General features: G+C 38.0%; 1 protein-coding gene across 1 annotated transcript in view; it reads right to left on the bottom strand.

The window, feature by feature from the left end:
* The window catches only part of FBXL7 (F-box and leucine rich repeat protein 7), a 156940-nt gene that overhangs the window by 143713 nt on the left and 964 nt on the right, over nt 1-12263 (bottom strand). The window lies entirely within an intron of this gene.

Below are 12263 nucleotides of genomic sequence, written 5' to 3'. Positions count from 1 at the left end.
AGTCAATGAGTAAGTGGAAGGTTTCACATGCCAGTATCTTCATGGCTGCCCTAGAATTTTACAACCTCTTACCCTCTGAAGCCTCTACTTTATTTGAGCTCCACTATGATGTTTTCATCATCGTCTGTACCCATGGAAACCAAGTCTCATTATGACTTCAACAATTTCCAATTTCTACACATGTGATGAAGTAACAGCAACTCACAAAATCTAATGTGTTTTAACAAAATTTATTAGCTGGAAAAGAGATATGAAACTCTTGGGGTTTTTTACCACCATAGTCTAACATGGCTCTCATCTTACAAGGACAACTCCTTAAGGATTTTTTTTTCTCCCCAGTATAACAGGTAGGTCCCAATTAGTGTTAAAAAAAATCCCATGAATTAGTTGTATTATTTGAATTTACACCACTGAATTCAACATATTCCTAGTGAAAATAGGAAAATTGGTGCCAGCTTGAAACAGTCAATGTTTTTACCTAAGTTTTATGTTTATTAGTAAAGTGTAACAACAAAAGCTTGCTTACAACTTACATTTATTTTTAATAAAATTATTGAGTAGTTATAGAAAGCAAAAAAGAAATATCTAAATAATGTTACTATGTATTTTCTAGATAGATAGATCCCATTAATATTTAAAATAAAGTCAACAAAGAACAAGCTAGCTAGAGCATATCTGCTATATTCTGCTGCAGTTCTTCAAAATGAGATTCTTCTTTTTTGAGCTTTCTTCAAATGGAACCTTCCTTTTTCATTTTGTACACACAATGATTAGTGTCTAAAACCCCAAAAGCAACCATGTAGTGCTAGCCTCAAGTACACACAAACTCACGTAATATTAACTAAATTATAGTTCACATTAAGTGCAATCTTTATCAATTTATAACTCGCACTAAATCAGATATTGCTCTGTTTGAACTTACACTAATTGTAATCTACCTGTATATCTCCAAATCTTAAATTTCTTTGTGCATGTCAAAGTATCAATGGTGTCTTTCTGGTTACAAATCTGAGGAAATAATGATACAGAGACTCTCATATATGTAAAATCACCTATCTTAGTTTCTACAGCCACCAATTATAGGTGGACAAAGTTGTTTTTTTTTAAGTAGTAGTCTCCCTTGCATATTCCCAAGTACAATTTACAAAAAACTAACTCTCATGAAGACTTCAGCTAAAATGTAAAATGAGGTATAAGGAAAAAGTGTTTCAGATTTCAGTTGCCAAAAACCAGGAAAAGCTACTCTGCAGGAAAGTTTGAGAGAAAGGACTCAATAAAATGCAAATAGGTATGTGTAAGTTTTACTAAGTCCAGCTTTCATTATTATGGATTTCTATGGAACAATGGGAAGGGCATGAGAGAATCTAGTTAGGAAACTGCAGCTCTAGGATTTAAATGAGATGTATCAAGTATGCTGGATCTTAAAATAATTCTACTCTTTATCAGCTTAGTTTTGATGTTTTCTCCTATACCTATAGAATAGAAAAATACATCCCCCCTCCACACACAAATCTAATACAAGACCATTAGGTATGGATGCTTCCTTGAGTTAATCAAAATAAAGCTAGGATAAAAATCTAATGACAAATAAACAAATAAACACAATTTTTGTCTCCTTTCCATTAAAAGGAATCCCAAAATCAACCAACCAAGAAAACCATACAAATTACAAAAATTTAAACCATTACAACAGAAATACATTAAATGACACAACAGCATGATATCCACACTTAATTCAACTGTATATCATTCATAATTGGGCAGGATGGAAACTCACGAATTAGCACATTATTATTATTGAAAATACCATTTCTGAAAATGGCAGCATTTTCAAGAAGATATCCTATTTGATCAGACAACTTCTCAAGAGAAAAGGTCATCCAGCAATAATAAGTTCCCATGATATGCAGGATTTTATGTAACAATGTACATCCCACCACCAGAATGCAGGTGGCTAGTGCACCTTGTTCAAAATATGTTCAGCATAATGTGTCCAGGGATGAGCTAGTAAATGTTTAAGAACTGGCTTTGCCAGCTCCATTGCTAGTGCCCACAGCCCCATTAGCCAGGGAGCAGCTGAATGGCATGGAAGGCAGAGTGGCTCAGCACTGCTTTCAACCAACTCGCAAAATTCTAGAAAATGTAATAACTGGCTTTTGCAAGTGCGAATTTGTCCATCATCACTTGCCCTTTAGCACCCCCCTGGCCATAGAATTCTGGATTAGCTGCACTTTTCAGACCAGCTTCAAAATTAGCCCTATAAAAACACATTTAATAGTTGTCTATGGAGATTCTCAGTCATCCAGGTCATGGTTGTCCCAAAGATACGAAGCAACTGGACTTTCTGGTTTTTCTTTGAAGTCATTTCGCTTCTCATCCAAGAAGCTTCTTCAGCTCTGACTGGATGGTGGGAAATAGTATAAATCCTTCCATTTTTCATCCTCCAGTCAGAATTGAAGAAGCATCTTGGATGAGTAGTGAAACATCTTCAAAGAAAAACCAGAAAGTCCAGTTGCCTCTTGAAAAAAAAAAACACCTTTGGGACACATTTAACAGTTCTAGTTTTGACCTACTGGCTTATGAATCATAATGGCCAGGTTGTCACTACCCAGAAACAGCTGGAGGTAAGAAACAGTGCTCCTACCCCATGGGACTTAGTTGATTCACCATTGAAAATGATGGAATCAGGAGCATTGCATGGCTACGCAACTGCTCCACTGGAAGGAGTTGAACTTTTATCTGGAGCATGCATTTTTTCTTAATTCCCCAACATCAAAACTGTCCATATATTCTACCTTATCAAGATTCAGTCTCAGCTTCCTGATCCTTATTCAGCCCACTACTGCATATAAACCTCTAATTGGCCTCTCCAGATTCAAATGGTACAAAGACTTGTGATGCTTTATTCCAGAACTCCTGATGACTACCTCAACTACTTCATGCATATTTTATTTAAGTGTGGGGCTAGAGAGTGGTCAGTTCATAGTGGCTAATACAGCCTTCTAGAGCCAATTTGTAGGTAATCTGAAATATGAGCCTAATGACACAGAAAAGTCAGCAATCTCAATGAAGTAAAGTGTTTCCCATTTAAGAATGGAAGGGAGGCCAGGACTTCAACTTCATTGGCATGGTGCCCAGACAGCATGTTGGAAAGATATGGATGTGACAAAAGCTGTCTTCCCTGAACTATGGTACTTAGAGAAAAATGATTGCCCTGGGCCTCATGTAAAGATAAGCAGAGCCAGTATTGCATGATATATGAAAGCACCAACAAGGAAAGATTGGATAATCAGGAGACATAAAGTGCAGCTACTACTCAGTCAGATACAACCTCCTCCTTATCCCATTTTGGAGAGGTACAACTAGACAGGCTCACTTATCTGTGTCTGGGCATATCTGAGAGCTTTTAATGGATGGTCTAACAAAATAGAGGGGTTTGCTATTTATAAAATAGTTGTCATGGTAGGGATGGTCACTTATAAACCCTCCTTTACCAGAAAGTAAGCTGGTGAAGTAACCTCCAGGCCTCTCTTGTTCTTCGAGGAAGCCATCTCCCTCACTATCTTGTCTTTTTTTAAAAAAATAGATAGATAGGCACCCTTCCAAACAAAGCATTGAGTTACAGCCATTGAATATTTTAATGTTTTTAGCCAAGCCTATGTGAGGCCAGAGGCACGTTTAAAAAAGTTAACAACAGTGCTAGATATCCATGCTCTACTTTACATAAAATCAATTTATGCTTGAAATAGAACTTTAGCTCAGTCTAAAAAAACTTATTTTTACTGTATGATTATGTGGGAGTTATAGTTATCCCATATATTGGATGGATACTACTTTGAAGCAAGATTTGGTGTGGTGCTGCTTTTTGTGCTTTCCTTCAAACAATCAAAGTGTTTTGGAGATGTCAAGTCTCTGGAGTCATCACTGCATAACCTTTGGTCACAATTAACAGTCATTCTGCTATTACTGCTAAAATGGATAGGAAGATCAGAAATAAACAGGAGTGAATACATCATTTGGCTAGACTCAAAAAACAATCTAGAACAATTGAAGTTTTTGATGTTCGTCAAAAACAACCATACATATGACATACAAGAAACTTCCAGCCTATACATGCCTAAATAACTGGTCTAGGAACCAAAGGTAATGGGGGGAAGGAGAGGGGAGGAGGGAGCGGGGGAGGGAGGGAGAGACGGAGATGATCACATTTTTATTTTTCTCATTTAAGTTCAACTGCACACCTCTGACCCAATTGTTATGGAATTGAACTGTTGTTTTAATTTGCACACAAAGACTTGCCCCAACGAGCTAGTTTTTTCCTTCCTTCACCTCAATTAGCTCATCATTTCTCAATTATTTATTTCCCAATTAGGCACTTACCAGAAAATTAACTATGTTAACCTTTGCTAATATATAACCTTCCTTTGATGATACCTTAACTGGAGAATGGGGGAGAACTTGAAGGACAAACAAAGGCAACCCCTTTTTATTTACCAAAAATTATGTAGAGAAACAAACTGAACTTGGCCATTGCTAATCTAGGAATGTACCAATTTAAAAAGTAAAGGGAAGGGAAAGGAGTCCTTATGGATTTTACTCTGCTAGTCATTGCTAACTATAAGGAGCCTTGCTCATCTCCATTTCAAGACCATTGAACCAGTGCTGTCCGAAGACATTTCCATGGTCATGTGGTCAGCATGACATCACAGAGCACTGTTCTAAATGTGCTTTTTCAAGAGGCAACTGGACTTTCTGGTTTTTCTTTGAAGATGTATACTTCTCATCCAAGAAGCTTCTTCAGCTCAAGGTCCCTTCCAGCTCTATTCTGATTTATTTTATTTTGATTGAAGAAAGGTCATAAAATAGGGCAAAACTCACTTAACAATAGTAGATATTGAGGAAAAAAGTTAAATGATTTTTCCATAAATGCTTATGTTCTTCTTGGAAGAGGACATGCTTCCATTCTAAGGCTGACTTTCCTACTTGAGACAGGAGCTTGGCCAGAACATACTGCTGTAAGAATCATCTAGAAGGTTATCTTCCAGGCAAGAATGGAAATAAGAAAAATCCCATGTGAGCCACAAATAAAAGAGAAAAAAATGAGACATCAAAAGGGCTAAAAAACAAAACAAAACACGCTAAGTGCAGCCAAAAAAATATCAGAGCTAACTGAAGGTCACTTGCATCTATAAAGGAGGCCTTGATCTAGAACTCATTCTAGTGATGTTGAGGCAAAAAGTTTACCTTACTCTAGAGAAAAAGAGGAATTTGCAATAGAAAATCTCCCTCCCAGGAAGCCACAGCAAATTCCTTCCATTTTAAACCTACAGGAGCAAACTTGCCCCATTTGTAGTGGAAAATATTGAAATAATACAATTCAGGGACATCAGTTGAGCAGATAACCAAATGTGGGTTTAGGAAGGAGGAGCAAGAACTTTTCTTAATAGTTGCTATTCAGGACTTTAGCATCCAGAAGTCATCTGGACAGAATGTTGAAGAACAGCACATAATGTTCTCAGATATTATAATGGAAATGGGGATAGCAATGCCCAGGAAGATTCTCTTGACTGACACAAAAGGGGCAGCAGTGAGGAAAATGAAAAGGACCTGGCTCTCCCATCCCCCTCCAAGCTGGGGTTTCTCATCCACTGTTGCTTCCACAGCTGGAAAACACAGCAGACACAGCTGTTCCTCTAAGGAAGTGAGGTGTAATTCCAGGAAACATTTATTTTTCTGGTGTCTGGTATAATGGAGGGGTTAACATTTCCTTTCCAAAGGAGGTTTTATAGAAGGGCACAAATAATATTTTAGTATGTGATGAACCCTCAAGGAAGAAGATAAAAAAGCAACCAAATATAATTTTTTCTATTGTATTTTTACTTTCACCAATGAAAAGACTTCAGATAAAATTATTATTACCTTCTAAAATGCGAAATGGTGGATCAACTCTGGAATAAGCAAAAGAATATGGCTTCAAAAATTTTAAAGTAGAGTCAGTCGCTATCTGATCAATAGGAAAAAAAATCTTAGCAGAGAGTACTATTAGTCGCATGGGGAAAGATAAGGGCTTTGTACAGTCTTGAGGAACAACAACTGGATTCCTCTAAATGTTTGTTTCTGGCCATGTGCAATATGTGAGCCCACTTGGTATGGCTTGTAAATCAAAATTTATGGCTCAACATACTGCATTAATCCAATTAATCAGAGTTTACCAAACCATCCATAGTTAAGCCATGTTTGGACCCAGCCAATACATCCAGCTTGTCCTGGAAATAATACTTTGAGGAAAACTTCCAGGAGGAATAAGCAATTTTATTTATCTTATTTACCATGTTTTGATGGCAGTAATTTTCTATGATAGCTGAAAAAAGGGTATTTAATTGAATTACTGGGACTTCCTTTTGTGTCATGTGGAAAGTCAAGCTGCCCAATTGATAAAGCTTTACAAGATAAATTGCAAAGCTATCTCATGGCTAGTGGGTCATGTAAAACAATCATGTTGTTGGAGATCCAAGTCCAATGCCACAGATTCTTCAGCACCTATGACCATAAGCAGGTTGTAGAATGCAGTTGAAGAGTTAAGGATTTACTCCAGTGTCCTTTTTTTAACATTTCATCTGTTCTTTGTTAAACAGACTGTTCCCTCCTACCTTTTTTCCCATGACACATATACATAGAGAATCCATGTTCCTTGATTCTTCTCCTGATAGGATATAGCTGGTTAGGTGCTAAGCTTTACCAGTAATGTATTAGCTGTTAAATTTCCTTTCTCTTATAGATATAGAGTTTCTGCTTCACTAACAATTGTTTCAGTCAGATTCCTGCTTTCAGGATACTCAGGAATGCTCAAAGGCACAGACAAAAAGCTTCAACCTGTAGCCTACAGTCAGGATGATTCTGATAGTTTGTGTCTCAAATCTACTTTCCTCTTTCATAATAAAATTGATTTAGGAAGGAGGCATGTATGATGGAAGAAAGTTAATTTACTGTGGCAAGTTACCATACATAGAAGTATTTTGTCTATACTGGTAGTCCTCATATTACAACAGTTTGTTTAATGACCGTTCAAAATTACAACAGCACTGAAAAAAGTGACTTATGACCGTTTTTCACACTTATGACTTATGACTTTTGCAACCTTCTGACAAGCAAAGTCAATGGGGAAACCAGACTCACTTAATAACAGCGTGACTAATTTATCAACTGCAGTGATTCACTTAACAACTGTGGCAAAAAAGGTCATAAAGTGGGGCAAAATTATTTTAACATCTGTTCTGCTTAACAACAGAAATGTTGGCCTCCATTGTCATAAGTCAAGGACTAGCTGTATTAAAAGGACTAAATAAAGTGATTGACTTTAACATAGTTTTTCTAATAATTATTTGTGCCATGCCATAATTTATTTCCCAACCCAATACTTGTTAGATGCACTGAGCTATCACACCATTATTCCAATGCTCTCATTACAATTCTACACTAAAAGGATTCTATATGAGGCAATGTTACATATCTAAATGCAGGCTCAGAAAAAAATGTAAGTGGAATGAAATTGCAGAGGTAGCATTTAAACAGAACAGCTGGAGTACATTAAACACTGCCTCTCTCCTGCTTTGTCCCTGGGGTTGAAAAACTTGCCATTTAGTCAGGAAACAGTTCTGTGCCATACCGTACAGTACAGAATTGTGAAATAGCAGAAACAAACTACAAAAGGTGACGTAGAATGCAAGTGGTACTTGCTCAAAAATCCAAAGCAAAGGTTGGTTTTTACTGGCTCTTCAATGTTTGCCATCATAATATGATTAATACAAAAGTCCCAATGTTTATTTCGTAATACTACGAGGCAGGCACAAACCCCAATACATAGAACACACTAGCATTCAGAACTAGCCTTGGAAGACTGCAAAGGTTGAAGGCAGCTTTTAAGCTTATAAAAGATGTCAAATTATCCTCCATTATTCTGTCATTTTGCACACATGGCCTCATCTTTTATATAGCATATTACATCAAAACAATGTGATTTTAACCTTTTATATGTTCCTCTTTCTTTCTGCTAAATGTATTGATAGGGTTATTTTTTTAAAAAAATCATCAAGGTTAAATAAGCATTGGCCTTTTGTTAATGAAGTTAAATGCCACAGTTGCATCTAACAATAAACCCCAAACTAGCCAATAAGGGAATGATGCCCTGCTGAGAGAAAGGCAACTATATACAGGCCCAGTATGATGTCATGGGAAATATATTGTCTTCTAGGTGTCTGTGTCCAGGATGTAGCAGAGAGGTTATTGATGTTGTTCAAAGCCAATTCTTTCCTTTTGTTTCATATGAAGAAGAAGAAAGCTTGACAAAACCCTGTGAGGTTTTAAGCAGGAAGAAACTTGGAAGAGAGGTAGTTTTCTTTTTTTTAAATAATACTTCCAGACAAAAGCCATGACACTAGACAAAAACAAAATCTTGAAAGTCAACAACTAACTACATAAGTACTGCTATCCAGAAGGATTTGGATTCTGGGATGAACTATGCTGCCTTCATGAAGATCTCCTGGGAAGAGATGAGCTACAACTGATGAAGATATGGAAAGAAATATTGGCAAGTGCCAATCTCATCAGGAGGGCGTTAAACTAAAATAAATGGGGAAGGGTGGCAAAAACCCAGATGCAAAGTTCTACCCAAGGATTGGAAAGGAGAATATAAAGGGAGAAACAGGCCAAAATGTGGGCTCGAGGGTTTGTAGGGAACTATCAGAAAACCCAGTTAGTGGTGCTACTCAAAACCTCAGATGTTTCTACACCAATACAAAGAATATGGGGAATGAAACTCAAGAAAACAGGTATGATATGATAGGTATCACTAAAATTTGGTGGGATGGTACTCAGCATTGTAAATATAAATTTAATAATCAGAACAAAGAAATCCCATTGAAAGTGCCCAGGTATGAATTCCCTGGCTGGGGAATTCTGGGAGTTGAGGTCCACCAGGCTTAAAGTTGCCAAGGTTGGAGACCCCTGTTCTAAAATGTTAAAGACAAAAAAGGTTATGCATGGAAATGGAAGGAAAATACATAACCAAAAAAAAGTCAAAACAGTCGCCAGAAATTGTAGGAAGTATCAGAAAGGCTCCAGCTCAGAATGTACTGAGGCTTGTGACAGCTATTAGAAACCACAAAGGGTTTTGTTGGTTGTTTAGAATCAAAAGGGAAGCCAAAAGGAGTGTAGGTCCACTGTGAAGAAAAAGTAATGAATTGGATCTGAGCAAAAGTGAAAAAGAAAAATCTTGGCTTTTATTTTGCCTCTGACTTCTTGCAGAAAGATTGGTCATTGTTATGCCACTGGGGGAAGGAGGGATTTGCAACTGAAAATATAGCAGATAAGCAAAAGGCAAAATAAAACTTAGCCAATTTAAACAGATTCACGTATTTAAGGCCACATCAACTACATCCTATCATTCTTGGTCTTCTTTGAGAACTCCTGGAGGACTAGTGAAGGAAGGAGGAAGATCCAGGAAACTACAAACCTTAATATCTATATTAGGCAATGTTCTTGAACAGATTAGTAAATAGCATGTTTGTGAGCACTTGGGATAGACATGCCCCAATTAACAGATGCCAGAATGAATTTGTTGCAGAATATCTATATCTTTTTCTCAGATGTAATTTTTGGGCAAGTAGATCAGAGGAATGCCAGAAAATTAGTTTACATTACCAGGACCTTAGCAAGCCCTTCACCTTAATAAAATTATAAAATATGGACTAGATCAGTGGTCCCCAACCCCCAGGCTGCGGACCGCTAATGGTCCGTGGCCCATTAGGAACTGGGCTGCACAAGTGGTCGATGAATAGCGAAGCTTCATCTGTGCATGCATGGGATCTAGGTTGCGCATGAAACCACCATCACCCCAGCTGAGGGGGAAATTGTCTTCCACAAAACCGGTCCCTGGTGTCAGAAAGGTTGGGAACCACCGGATTAGACGTTGCTACTGCAAACGGATTCACAATTGACTGAATGTCTGAACTCAGACAATGCTAATGAATAGCTCTAGCTTCAGGGGAAATACTAAATGGAGTGGCATAGGGCTTTGTCCTGGATCCAATGTGTTTAAAAAGTTTATCAATGTCTTGACTGAGGAACTGAGACAATGCTTATAAAGTCTGCAAATGACACAAAGCTGTGAGGGGCAGCTAATATTTTAGATGAAAGAGAAGAGGGGGAAAAAAATCTAGGCAGACTTGAGCAATGGGCTGAATGAATAGGATGGACTTTCACAAGTGCTTCAGTTTAGCACACCATGGTTTCTGATGAGGGTTCTTTATCTTCACATTAATTAGACCAACAGTATTCTTTATTTGGGTTGAATTAATTAATACTAATGTGCTCCTTCATAGAATAGTTAGTATATAGTTCTGATCTGAGCTTCCTGATAAATGGGTGGGGCAAATTGAGTTGTCAATGCCCTATTCACAATTTTGGTTAGTGAAGTTAACAAACTAATCACTGCTGGAAGAGACCATCAACATGAATGAGCCAGAAGGATTTCTTTTTAGAGTATACGATAAATTCTATATGACTCTTGATTAAAAGGAAAGAAAAGTATGCAACAGACACACAATATTTCTGTAACACCGGAGACATGCCCTGCACAGTGTTATAGAATGAGCAATGATGGTGCTCTTGTGTAGGTTCATCCTATTGATATATATTATTTATTTAGCTTATGGTATACAGGGCCAGGGAAGCTACAATGCTATGCATTGTCTAAGTCTACATGGAGGGAAGTAAGCAATGAGGTGCCATAAAGTTCTGTCTTAGGCTCAGTACTCTTCAATATCTTCATTAACGACTTAGATGAGGGAATAGAAGGGGAACTTACCAATTTGCAGATGATACTAAGCTGGTAGGAATAGCTAACACCCAAAAAATAGGCTCAAGATTCAGATGGATCTTGACAGACTAGAACACTGGGCCATATCTAACAAAATGAAATTCAATGAAGAGAAAAGTAAAGTCCTACACTTAGGCAAGAAAAACCAAAAGTGCACATATAGACTGAGTGAAACCAGGCTCAATAGCAGTAACTGAGAGAGGGATCTTGGAGTCTTAGTGGACAACCACCTAAATATGAACCAGCAGTGTGCAGCAGCAGCCAAAAAAGCTAAGGCAATCCTAAATTGCATTAACAGAGATGCAATTGAGATCAAGTGAGGTACTATTACCACTCTATAAAGCCTTAGTAAGACCACATCTAGAGTACTACAGTTTTGGTCACCACATTATTAAAAAGATGTTGAGACTCTAGAAAAAGTACAGAGAAGAGCAACCAGGATGATTAGGGGGCTGGAGGCTAAAACATACAACGAACGGGTTGCAGGAACTGGGCTTGGCTAGTCTAGTAAAGAGAAAGACCAGGGGAGACATGATAGTGGTCTTCCAATACTTGAGTGGCTGCCACAGAGAGGAAGGATTCAAGCTGTTTTCTAAAGCACCCAAAGGCCAGACAAGGAATAATGGATGGAAACTGAACAAAGAGAGATTTAACCTGGAAATAAGGAGAAACTTTCTGACAGTGAGAACAATCAACCAATGGAACAGCTTGCCCTCGGTAGTTGTGAGAGCTTCATCACTTGAGACTTTCAAGAAGAGATTGGACTGCCATTTGTCAGAAATGGTGTAGGGTCTCCCGCTTGGGTGGTGGTGGTGGTGGGGGGGGGGTTGGACTAGATGACCTATAAGATCCCTTCCAATTCTGATTATCTGTTATCTGCCCTAATATACAGGGTAGTCCTCAATTTATGAACACAATCAAGCCCCAAATTTATGTTGCTAAGTGAGACATTTGTTAAGCGAGCCATTTTACGACTTTTCTCGCCACACCTGTTAACTGAATCAATGCAGTTGTTAAATTAGTAACACGGTTTTCCCCAGTGATTTTACTTGTCAGAAGGTTGCAAAAGGTGATAGATCACATGACCCCAGGACATTGCAACTGACAGAAATGTGAGTTAGTTGCCAAACATCAGTGTGACCATGGGGAATGCTGCAACCATGGTAAGTGTGAAAAACGATCATAAGTCACTTTTTTTCCCCCAGTGGTCACTGTAACTTTGAACAGTCATTTAAGCAAACTATTGTAAGTCGAGGACTTACCTGTATACAATTCTTGTTTCTTATTCAGCCTTAACAGCTCCTCCAACCTCAAAACTTTAACAACCCCGCTAGACAGTCCCCCCTCCCCCTCCCCCAAAAGCAGCCCTTTGTCCCGTCCAGTCCGT

Source organism: Pseudonaja textilis, chromosome 3 (genome assembly GCF_049901715.1).
Source record: "Pseudonaja textilis isolate UNSWEBS1 chromosome 3, rPseTex1.2, whole genome shotgun sequence".
Taxonomy (NCBI): Eukaryota; Metazoa; Chordata; class Lepidosauria; order Squamata; family Elapidae; genus Pseudonaja; species Pseudonaja textilis.
The sequence above is the reverse complement of the archived record's forward strand: the minus strand, read 5'-3'. Positions and strand labels throughout refer to the sequence as shown.